The sequence below is a fragment of the Phaethon aethereus genome (assembly GCF_964289735.1).
Source record: "Phaethon aethereus genome assembly, chromosome: 16".
NCBI classification, from domain to species: Eukaryota; Metazoa; Chordata; class Aves; order Phaethontiformes; family Phaethontidae; genus Phaethon; species Phaethon aethereus.
The window spans coordinates 10657848-10663969 of record NC_138592.1 but is presented as its reverse complement, the minus strand read 5'-3'; positions in this window follow the sequence as shown (position 1 = coordinate 10663969).

The window sequence follows — 6122 nt, the reverse complement described above, 5'->3', positions numbered from 1 at the left end:
AAATCCAGCAGTTTAAATATCTGTTCTCAACCTAAAATATTAGTTCTCAAATGAACAGAAACAGTACGCAAATGCATATCATTAAAAACTCAAAAGCATGAGAAAAACAGGGAGCTGCAATTGCTTTTGGCAGTTTAATTTAACCAGTAACTCAGAGGTTTGACAAGTTGTTTGCCATGCCATGTGAGAAACGCTTTTTTTTTAATTAAAAATAAGTGAACACAACCAAACAAAAGGCCAGTGGAGCGGAGCGGGATAGAGCCATGGGAAACACCGGAAGAGCAGGAGGCAAAGTCTTGGCTCTCACAAGCGCGAGCTCCGGCAAGTGAGTAGCGTATGACTACACCCTGGCTGGCCTTAACGCAGTCAGGCCAGACCCACGCAGCTGAGGATGCTTCAATCACAAGTCAAAAAGGAAACGCAAAAACTGCCCGGTTCCAACCCCGAGGGCAGATTTTCATGCCAGCTCTGCCCTGCATCAGGGTCATCAGAAGGAAAATGGGAGAGCGTGTGGGGCTGGATGTGTTCCCCTCCCCTGGACCAAGGTAAATCTCAGCGTGCGCTGCAGAGGCTGCCGGTCTCCATCGGGCCGCGGGGAGCCCAAGCGAGAGGCACACATCACAGGAAACAGACCTGATGCACCATCAAGTTGAGCAAGAGATCAAAGTCAAGGGAGGTGGATTTTCTCTCTGCTTTTTGCATCGCCTGGATTCTTGCAATTGGGGGCTAAATGAAGCTGAGTAGTGAGGGGAAAAAAGGGAAAGAAAAATAACCCCCTGACTTAGTACTTCACCAGCATCCTTTGAGTGCTTTAAAACATATTAAAAACCTGGGTGAGTTGACCCCATGTATGTGAAAGATATATAAAAAACATGTTCAGCTGAGAAACCTTTCCCTTTTCACAATTGGCTCTCTGGACAATTACTACCTCCAGGCAGGTCACTCCTGGAGCATCAAAGAAGTTGGAGTCAAATGCATCGGATAAAAAAGCAGACCCCACTGAGAAAAGCTCTCTCCAGCTTATAAAAACCATGAATCACTGGCAGAAAGGGAACAAGAAATTAGAGAGGAAGAGTGTGGTGATACAAACAACATTAGAGACAGGACCATATCCCCATCTGAACTGACTCTGCTCCAGGTGTGGATCTACCTCTTCTGTTCCACTCTCTCTCCATAACGACATATATATATATATATAAATTTGCACAAATAGTAACAAACCAGTTAATCCCCACAGCCATCCCCAGCAGGGACTAAAGGGTGACGGCATCACCACCGCGGTTCTTTTCAAATAGCGGAACGGACACAAAAGCTTTTGCCGGGCACTGCCGGGGGCCGCTGGCAAAGCAAGGATCCGGCATCCGCCTGGCGCCCAGCCCTCCGGCTGCCCAGTCCCGCTGGCAAATGCACCTTCTCTTGGGGCCCAAAAGAAAGCACAGTCAGCTCGACTGATAGAAAGCTATGGGGATTTTTGTCTCGCCTTTCTTAACTGCTTGACAACATGAAGAAAAAGTTACTGCGATAAAAAAAATGAGTAGGAGATTCCTGTGCTGCCTTAATGCCACTACAGTGGGCTACAGTAGCGTAAGGTGCTTTATCACTCGGATAGTGGTGCATGATGGAGAGGACGGGCAGATGGATGGCTGAAGACCTAACAGCAAAATTCAGGCCATCAAAACAGCGCAACTGCTTAAAACAGGTTCAGCTTACCCAGTATACCCATCAGCCAGAGACTGGGTGCGCGTGTATGAGTGTGTGCCACGTGCTGGACCAAAGGAGCTCTACAAAGCTTTTTCTCTCAAAATCAACCTTGTAAGTTTAAAAAAAGCTTCAAAAGAGTAATAAGCTGTCAATGCCACAATCTGTTCTTTCTCTTACGAAGATACAGACTTCTGCCAGTGCGGAGGGCGAGGGGAACGGGAGCACATTCCCCCTCCGAGATACGAGTCCCTGCCTGGACAGCCCCTGCTCCGATCCCACCCGGCCCCTCTCGGCTCGGCGAGGCGGATGCTGGGCTCAGGCTTCAGCGCTTCCCAGCCGAGCACATTGTGCAGGGGCTACATGCTGGGTCACTCGGCCCTCCAGGACTGCAGCTCTGAATTAACATTTAATTAATTTGTTTCCTTGTAAACTCCGTTACTACCACCCCCCTTTTCCAGTGCCAACAGCAGCCGCAGCTGCCCTCACTGTGCCCCCGCTGTGCTCCGCTGCCATCACTGGGATCAGACCGCACTCCTCTCCTGGGCCGTTACTCTCCGTTACTTAGAGAGTAAATTTAGCTTATTGCAAAAGAAAGAGGCGCTGCGTGGTGCCCAAAGGGACCGCTGTGGGACACAGCTTGTGCTCGGGGCAGGGAGAGGCTTTATTTATCTGTAGTGACCCTCACATAGTGAACCCTGGGTTACAAATGAGCTTTTATGCTTTTATTGCACTAACTTGGTTTTCTATCAGCACTTATGGGAAAGCAGGGTTGCAAAAGGTTATCAGTGTTTTGCATCTTGCAAAACTGGAAAATATCAATTTCCTGCAGACATCAAGGCCTAGACTAAAAAAAAGTTCACTCGAAAAACCTGCAGCCTATAGCTTGTATGCACAGTCTTTACATATACACACAGTAACTGCCGGCACAGAGCAGCCACTGTCCAAAAGTCATGGTAACAGCATACCCAGATTATGCAACCGCATTTTCATTCCTGTTTCTTGCCATACTTGTGTTTTCTTTCACGTCTGCTCTTCCTCTTGGTGCTCCTATAGGTCTACAACTCACATCTATCTCCCCAAATCCCCTTATTTCAGTTCTGCACTTAGTGGGTAAAACAGAACTTGTTATTACTGCAAATAATACTTGTCAGGCTGGTAACCCTGAGCTTGCAAGCTGGCTCCCCACTCCCACGAGAGACATCACTGATGATGGTCAGACAGCAAAATAAACAAAAAAGGCAACTCCATCAATAACCAGAGATTCCCTCGGAAAGCCTGACGCTGCACATTCTGCTGATGAAACGCCTCTATTTCCATTTCATTTGCCTTTTCCTCTTGCCTTTTATTCTTCTTTTCACAGCTTATTTGCACACTCCTTGTGTTCATGGCACTTTGGGGGATACCCAGATGTGGAACAAGACCAGGCAGGTGCCGGGAAGCCCCTGGAAATGAAGCCATTCCTGGCAGGCCTGGAGTTGGTCCCCTGAGGCAACAATTCATTCTTAACAGCAGAAAGATTCAAGTGGTGGAAAGACACAGAGTGATCACTGTCCATCCAGCACACACATGGCACTATTTTCTGTGGGAAGAACATTTTTCCCAAATTTAAAGATTTTTCTGGTGCTAGCGATGGTGGCAGAGAGACCCCCAGTGGCTGGTGCAAGAGGAGCGATCACCCTTCACATCCCCACTGCCTCTCCCTGCCCCAGGCAGGCAGGCGCCAGGGTTTTGGGGCCAACGCAGCTTTTGGGGCCGGCGAGAACAGCCCCTCAGGGTAAGCTGGGGCAGGACATCACCGCTTCGCACAGTGTCACACGGAGCTGTGACCGTCCCCAGTGTCCGGACCCCTACTCTGAAGGGAGTGGGACTGACTGCGGGGCTGCTTTGGCCCACGGTGGAAATACAAAACAAGACAGTCGCTCTGAGTTAAAAAGAAGTTTGGGTTCCCAGCCTAAAAGTTCGTTTACTGCTTTCCAAAGATCATTGTTCTGATTTCACTTAAAAGGGTAGTTTTTATTTTATTTGTTTTCCTTTTAAACTCAAATGAGCTAAACTGGATTGCAAGGACTTTTACAAAGTCAGAACAAACTCTGAAAGAATATTGGTGGCTTGAAACTGTATTTGCAGCAGATAAACTATTCATGTAAAAAAAACCAACAACAGGAGTCCTAGTTTCCTTATGACAATGCATGCACATTGGACATAAAGCCTGAGTATTACTAATGCAATGGCAAATTATATCAATAATAATAACGACGATTCAGTGTTGCTTATGACCATGCAGGTGCACTGAAAGCTAACACAGCAGCAAGCCAAGCTACCTTCAGTCAAACCAAGACTGGAAACTCCACCTGCCTTGCAAACCAGCCGCGGAATCAGCAGTTTTCCTCCAAGGAGCTGCTGCCACAGGCACAACCAGTGATACAGCCGAGGTTGCAAGAGGGTGTGGGGTGGGTACTTTGCAGGTCCAGCGTCCTTTTTGCCTGCTGTGCACCTGCTGTGATTTTTCCGCTGCCAAACAGCAATACCTCAGCATTCACTACAGCAATCCATACAGACACATCAGGCCGACCAAGAGGAAATATCAACAAGCTGTAAAACAGATGTGCAAAAAGTAACACTTATATAACGAGGAGGAGTTTTATCACGCAGCGAAAAAGGAAAACATTTTGCTTTTCATTATCAGTGATGTTCTGCTTTGTTCTGATGCACCATCCCAGAGCAGATTTCAGCAGAGGCCAGTTCAGGAGTCCCTGCTAGAAGGCCAGCCCCACGCACCGGCCCCCCGAGAGAGCCAGCCTCACCGCGGGCTGCTGACCCCAGCTCCACCGCAGGCCTTCATCTCAGAGCACCGTGCTGGCCACGAAAACTTGCCGTTGATCAGCTTTGTTTCTACTCTGCGGTCCCGCAGGGAGAGCTGCATTTTAATAAACATAATGATAGTTAGAAACAGACTTCTTCAAAGGGTTCTACAAACATAACCCTGGCATCACCAGGAGATGGTGAAAGCGGTGTTTGTACAGATGGGGGATGGCGGGCAGGGAGGTTAGGCGTGCTGCCTCCCCTCAGTGGGTCCAGGATTCGGGGCTCAGATCAGGCCTCGTTAGGGGACTCGTTAGCTCACTCCACCTGCTCGCACCACGCCACGACGCCTCGCTCCAGCAGCCCGCAGGCCACCCCGGGAGCATCATTTTAAGTGGCCGTGTGCTGCTTGGGCTGTGACATTCGCTCTCCAAGCAGGTACCAGAGCGTGCAGCAGCAGCGGCTCCTAAAGCCCCACTGCTCCCTGCACGGAAACACGGCTCCTTCTTCGTGCTCCCCGGCCGGGCCGCAGCGTGCTCCGTGCGGGGTGAGCACGGCTGGCCCCCAGGCAGTAAAAACAGCACACACACCGGGGGCTCGCGGTGCTGGGGGCTCCGCGGGCCCCGCAGCCAAAGCTGTGGCTGGGCGGTGGAACCCGGGGCCCCACGCCGGGGCCGGGCACTCGCCCAGGCGGCTCCTCTGGCAAGAGGTGAATGCGCACCGGGCACGGGCAGCCCGCAGCGCTAGGACACTTGCGCGGCCGCGAACCGCTCGTCTCGCTCGTCAGAGGCGGCAGCGCTGCGGCGGCGCCACCGCACGGAATCAGCTGCCCGCCGCGGCAGCGCCTTGTGGTTCGCGGCGGCACCGCCCCCGCCGACTCCGAAGAGCGGCCGCAGCCGGACGCCCCGCGGGCTGGGGTCCCGGTGCCCAGCGAGGGGGCTGCCGTCCCCTCCTGGCGCGTCCACAGGCAAGGCTTTGCTCGGGTCGCTTTGCTTCAAGCGGGGAGGAGGAAGCCCTCCAGCCCCGTCCCCCCGCCAGGCCGAGGGCGGGGCTGTGCCCGCCGGAACCCCCGCGCTGCTGCCCACGGCCGCTTTCCCCTCCCGCGGCAGTCAGGGCGTGTCCGTGACTGAGAGCAGAGGCGAGCGATACGGCCGTGCGGAACGAGGCTCCGGCCCGGCTTGAGCCCTCTTAGCACAAGTCATGCCCAAGCCTTTTCAGGCCGAGCAGCAGAAAGAGCGTAAGGGAATAGTTTGCCTTTCTCTTGAGGGGCAGAGGATCTTCCCCGACGGACGACGAGGCTGCCCAACACAGCAAACCGCGCGGGGAGAAGTTCACTGTTTCTTTTAAATCGCTGTCTATCTGAAGTACATGACAAAGCTTACACACTCACCCAGCACACAACTCGCATCCCATTCTGCGTGTAACACAGAGGACTGATTACCCTCCATCTACAGCAGGGTTTCTAAACTTTTCCTCTGGGCCGTTTTACATTGACACTGTTAGATACAGTAATCCAGAAAATCAAGTAATATGGCGAAAACATTACCAAAAACCCCAGTATTACTGCCTACCTCTCTGCCAACTGCCTACCTAGGCAGGCAATCACAGTACAAGCAGTC